This window comes from Chenopodium album, chromosome 27, assembly GCF_948465745.1.
Source record: "Chenopodium album chromosome 27, dcCheAlbu1.1, whole genome shotgun sequence".
Lineage (NCBI taxonomy): Eukaryota > Viridiplantae > Streptophyta > Magnoliopsida > Caryophyllales > Amaranthaceae > Chenopodium > Chenopodium album.
The window spans coordinates 20,373,922-20,380,284 of record NC_137860.1 but is presented as its reverse complement, the minus strand read 5'-3'; the positions used below and the strand labels follow the sequence as shown (position 1 = coordinate 20,380,284).

General features: G+C 38.2%; 1 non-coding gene across 1 annotated transcript; it reads right to left on the bottom strand.

Moving 5' to 3' along the window:
* Window positions 1–3,896: 3,896 nt before the first annotated feature.
* Window positions 3,897–4,002, bottom strand: LOC145621641 (small nucleolar RNA R71). The gene has a single exon (XR_014108464.1). It is a non-coding gene; the product is annotated as a small nucleolar RNA R71 (small nucleolar RNA).
* Between the last annotated feature and the right edge of the window lie 2,361 nt (window positions 4,003–6,363).

Genomic DNA, 6,363 nt, shown 5'->3' with positions numbered 1-6,363 from the left:
CGTCTAAATATTAATTACTCGGGCGACTCATTAATTATTTTCGAATTAATTCGTCGCTTCGGTTCGCTAATTGCTTGGGTGTGACTCGAAGGGTTCAGTCAAGATTAAACTGTAATATTTATTATACATTAATATTACTAATCGGAAGCGGCCTCCACCCAGGCATTTCGATCACTTGACCTCACTGAATAATTAGGTTTCTAATAATTCCCAACCCTCTATCAGAATAATACACTTGTTCGAAGGACACCATTCCTTTCAATCTCCCACTTGTCCTTCCGAACAAGTGAGCTTTTAGTGTATAGCCCCTTTCCTATGTCACTTAATGTCTCTTCATGAACTATAAGGTAAGATTATTCGTCATCCCTATTATGTCCAGAAGTTTTCTCGAAACTCGAGTTCGACTCTCAATAAACAGATGATTTCTAAAATCCATTCGAGCACGGCCATACATTTTCATAGTCTCGCTCTTAAGAGGCCTTGTAAACAACAAAGACATGTTCCCTATTGTTAGTAGGGGGACATTCCCAGTCGTGTAATGTCAGCTTCTCTTACTAATAGGACCTAGCCACCCGATTGTCGTCGTTATAATCCCCATGCACGGCAGACGTTTGACCAACATCAAAATGGACTAGTACTCAAACAAGAGAACTAACAATACTCATGGTCGAGGTAAAAGGTTCCGATAGCAATAATGAGAAATGTACTTATGACGATTTTCGAATCTCATAAAGTATTCTCATAGGTCGATCCAGTATGGTTCCAAACCAATAACTGTGTAAATGATTTATGACAATTATGTCCTCGTAGCACAAGAAACAGTGCTATAAATCATACTACACACAAATCTCAAATGGTCATTAATCGTCCATCATTTAAATGACCTTGATTAGGGATAATTTTCGATTAAAATATTCAATGTTCACTTAATAGGTGTTTCTTTATCCAAGACATTGTCTTGATACCCTATTTTGAATATTCTCACAATCGAATGGACTCAATATTAAATTCTAAACCACAATTAAATAGTTTTGTGGAATATTTAGAAAAAAATTTATTCCACTCCGAAACTTTACAACGTTTCATCTTATAATAAATGGTTTTCCCAAATGTTTTAAGAGTAGTACTCTTCATAAAACATTTATAGAAATCACACCCATATTTGATATGCTTGATTTCTTTTACGCAATTTGTGAATGTCGTCGTTCACTTATTGCATAGGTTTAGTCGTGATTACTTTGCAAATCTTAGCATCTTCATTATCGGCCATTTTCATAATAAGATGATAAAATTTTGAGAGTGTTTATGGATTACATGTGATTTAGGATTTCTTGTTCAAGTGATGGCTCCCACTCATTTTCATGCTTTGAGACCTTCAACTTGACAACCTACAATCATCAATGTTCAACAATGAACTTTCCATTTAACATCTTCCTTATTATTGCTTTCAAGGCAACAATATTCTCAACATATATTTTAGTAGACTTCCTGATGATGCTTTGCTTGGGTTTCACTCCAAACGACTCACAACGATTTAGGATACCCTAATCACTTGTGATAATGAAAATTTACCTTAAATTTCCGCACATTATACACGGATGCACATCCATGTTACCGTTTTCAAGCCACGAAGTTTCTTACCTCGTGCTTACAAATGGCTTCCTTGTTAAGGATCTGATCCTTGTTAAGGTTTGTGCTTTGATGAGTGACATTTTTGGCACTCATTTGGTTCCTTTTTGGATGATTTTTATTTCTTTTTACCTTTCTTTTCTTTAGTTTTCCTTAGTTTTATTCTTGTTTTCCTCTTTTTATGCCTTTTGTAGTTTATTTCTCTATTTCGTGCTTTTTCTTGTTTACTTGCTTTCTTTTCCCTTTTTACTTGCTTTTTATCCTTTGGTTGTAGGTTGTGATTGATTGTCCAAGGATTCCCGGGCTTCATTTCCATGGTTTTCCATTGTTTTTCATGCTTAAAGCTCGTGCAAGAAGTTTCAAGTCAATGTGGGGTTCAAGGAGCATGCTTCAAGGTCTTGATTATGCCTTCCTCATGGCTCATTTTCTTCAAGAAATTCAAGGAAGTTGCTGCCTACCTTGTCCTCCATCATCATCATCTAGGATGCGTGCACCTCGTGAGCAAGGGCAAAGAAGAAAGGAGGAAGCTACAGCTGTGTGCGGGCGCACAAGAGGAATGTGCGGCCGCACATCTGTCGTGTGCGGCCGCACATCTGTCGTGTGCGGCCGCACATCAGGTGTGTGCGGGCGCACATACCTGGGTGTGCTCCCGTGCGCACTATTCTTTCTCCTCCGAGCGCCCGCACTAACGTGGGTCTATTTTTGGACGTCTTTCCAAATTTCCTCTGGGGATTATAGTTATTTCTTTCCTTATTTAGAGAGAGGAAGAGATCTTCAATTAGATTGGATTAGATTTTTAGACAGAGAAAACATTAGTTCTTAGCATTTTTAGAGAGAGAAAGTGTGGGTTTGATGATTGATGATTGAAGATTGCTTCATTTGATTTGATTTCTATCAAGTTTGTAAGGATTCTTTACTCTTTAATGCAATTCAAAGTTTGATTTCATTAGTATTGTTGTTTGATTTGGTTAATTGATAGTTTAATTAATTTGATTGAATTTGTTGGTTTCAATTTGATTTCAATTGATGAATTTGGGAATGATGATTAGTTTAGTTTTGATATTGATGTTCTTTATGGATTGTGAGTAGTTTATTTGCTAGGGTGGTGGTGAAGCATGTATTGATGATGAATTGAGATTAATTTGGGGGAAATTGATTGAGTTGATAATGTGATTAAATCGGTTGATTGATTTTGTGCATGTGTGTGCTTGATTAGGCTTGATCACCCTTGTTATTCACACTAGATTGCATTGTGAGTTCACATTGATATGGACCATTGATTTGTGGCTTACATTTACTCGATTGAGATATCTTGTGATGTTTCCTAGCTAGTGTTTGATGTAGTTGACGCTAATTAGACCTCTAGGAGAATAACTTGATGTACTCTCTTGGTTGCAATTTCGGTTTTCCCTCGCATTGTTTGACTTAATCGGTTAATTCCCCGAGTTGATTGAACTTCATCGTTGATGCATGTGGATCCATTCCCCTAGTGTCTTAGCATTCATTTAGTACTAGCATTTTTCATTGCCTAGCTTATTCTTAGTGTCTACCATATACCCCTACTAGATTTCGGAATAGCTTAATTTTGGCACCATGCATTTATTCTCCATTCCCTAGGGTTCGACCTTGACTTGCCGCTACACTATTAGGGGTTAGTTAAGCTATAAATATTGTTTGATAGGGCGGGGTGGTAGCCCAACGACCTACCATTCTTCGCCACATCAAAATGGCGCCGTTGCCGGGGAATGGTGTTTTGTATGCATGTTGTTTTTGAGTCTATTCCACTCTATTTGCAAAATACAAAAAGATTTTACACTTAGGCTACACTTGTAGCCGTGCTACTAATATTGTCTTTGAGTTTTGTGTTTGTAGATCCCAAGTCATGGGAGGTAGTTCAAGGGTTACCTTGAAGGAGCTTGGAGTTCCCGGGGCTTATAGGCATAAGAGCGCGATAGCTCCACCTATGTCACCGGAGAATGACTTTGAAATAAAGCCGGCAATGATCACTCTTATTGAGAGGAGACAATATGGTGGGGCAAAGAACGAGAGCCCATTGAACCATCTTAAGGAGTTTGAAAAATATTGTAACACAATCAAGATTAATGGAGTTCCTCAAGAATTCATCCGCCTTAAGTTGTTCCCTTTCTCCCTCATAGGAAGATCTTTGGAATGGCTAGATAAAGAGATGAAGCCCAATTCTTTGAAAACTTGGGATGATGTCACCAAAGCTTTCTTGTTCCGTTTCTATCCTCAAAAGAAAACGGCGGAAGCAAGAGCTTTGATTCAAAGGTTCAAGCAAAAGCCTAATGAAAGCCTTTATGAAGCATGGGAAAGATTTAAGGATTATCAAAGGGAGTGTCCACACCATGGGATTCCTACCTACCAAATCATACATATCTTTTATGGTGGGTTGAGTTCTCATGGGAGAGCAAGTTTGGATGCCGGAGCCGGAGGCCCAATCATGAACAAGACGGAAGAAGAAGTGGTTGATGCTATTGATGAAGTAGCTCGTCATTATATGAATTGGCAAGAGGTGGAAAGAGAACCAACAAGCAAGGGTTACTCGATCGAACAACTTAGTGTCATTAATGATTTGACTACTTTGATTGAGGATTTAGGGAAATAAGTCCCTCAAGGAAAAGCTTGAGAAGCCTCCTTCCCAAGCTCCAATTCTTCCCTCCCAAATTAAGGGGAGAGGTACATCTTCTCACTCTAACTCCAATCTTTCTACTTGTTGCATGATTGTGGAATGTTGGCCATGTCAATTATGTGGAATGAATAATCATAATGCTTCTATGTGCCCAAATGTTTCTTGTAGTGAATGTGATGGAAGTGAAATGGAACACATGAATTATGTCAATAATCATGCTTGTGAACCTAGAAATGATGTTCAAAGGAATATTAGAAATAGGAATTATCATATGAATCATCATGATTATAACCAAAATGGAGGTTATAGAAATCATGAATGCCAAGAGATTCATGGTAACTATAACCATCATGGTTGTAATGGTCCTGGTCATGGCTATAGACATGGGGATCATAACCAAGGTTATGATAACTATGGTCAACAAAGGAGCCAAAATGAAACTAGGGGTAATTGGAATAATCAATCTAGGGGATATTTTCAAGCAAGTTTTCAAGATGGTTCCCCAATTGATTTAGTTCCAAATGCTCAAGGTTTAAATGATAATTCCCATGACCAATCATTTTCTTCTAGAGAATTTTTGGAAAGTGTCATTGAGAAGCAAGCCAAGACTATGGAAATGTGTATGGTTTTGAATGAAGAGAAATTTAATTACATGTTGGCTTATAACAAAGATTTGAGTGAAAAACTTTCTCAATTGACTAGTATATTCAAGGAATATGCAAACTCTTCTTCTTCTTTGACTCCACCTAGCCTAGATTCTAGGAACTCTATGGATGCTATTGTTACTAGAAGTGGTAGGGTCCTTGAGGGAGGTGTGCCTAAGAAGAGTGTTGCCAATGAGAGAACTAGTAAGAATTCCATTGAAATTGAAGGTGATGAATGCCCTTTGAGCGAAAATGTTGGTGAGGAACAAGTAGAGAAGGTGATAGAGAAAGAGAGAGAGGTTTGCAAACAAAGGCTCCCCTATCCTCAAAGATATAATAGATATAAGTTGGATGAGCAATTTGGGAAGTTTGTAGAGATGCTTAAGCAACTTCATTTAACTCTTCCTTTCACCGATGTTGTTGAACAAATGCCAAATTATGCTAAGTTCCTTAAGGAAATTTTGAGTGGAAAAAGGACTTGTGATGTGGCGGAGACCATTAGCCTTACCGAGCATTGTAGTGCAATCATCATGAATAAGATGCCTCCTAAGTTGAAGGATCCCGGAAATTTTTCCATCCCTTGCGCTATCAACAAGACCCAAATTGATAATGCCTTATATGATCTAGGAGCTAGTGTTAGCCTTATGCCATATTCGGTTTATCAAAGGTTAGGTCTAGGAGAACTTCTACCTTCAAAGATTACCTTGCAATTAGCCGATAGATCAATCAAGATTCCTAAGGGAAAGGTAGAAGATGAGCCTTTAAGGGTTGGAAAATTTGTTATTCCGGTTGATTTTGTAGTGTTGGACATGGATGAAGATGCTACAATACCTATCATCTTAGGTAGACCTTTCCTTGCTACATCGGGGGCTATGATAGATGTGAAAAGTGCTAAGATATCTCTTAAGATAGGGGAGGAAGAAATTGAATTTGATTTGAATGAAGGAATGAAATATCCTTCCTCTTCTTTAGAAAATTGCATGAGAGTTGAAGTGCTTGATAATATTGTGAATTCCATGCATGAGCACTTGCTCACATCTAACGATCCTCTTGAGTGTGTTTTATTGAACAAGGAAAAGATAGGTATCTCAACCAAGGAAGAGCAATTGTATGAAAATTTGCTTAATGAAGGCGATATAGGGAGTGGAGAAGAAACTTGCATGGGCATATCAAGTCAAGATGCTTTGCAAGTGGCCTCAACCAAAGAAGGTAAAGGTGTTCCCATGGTAGAGCTAAAACCTCTACCATCACACCTTAGGTATGAATTCTTAGGCCCTAATTCTACATATCCCGTTATTGTTAGTGCATCCTTGAGTGAGAGCCAAGCTCAAGCGTTATGTGGTGTTTTGAGAAAGCACCAAGGTGCTTTGGGGTACACAATTGATGATCTTAAAGGCATAAGCCCCGCCTTGTGTACACATCACATAACACTTGAGGAAG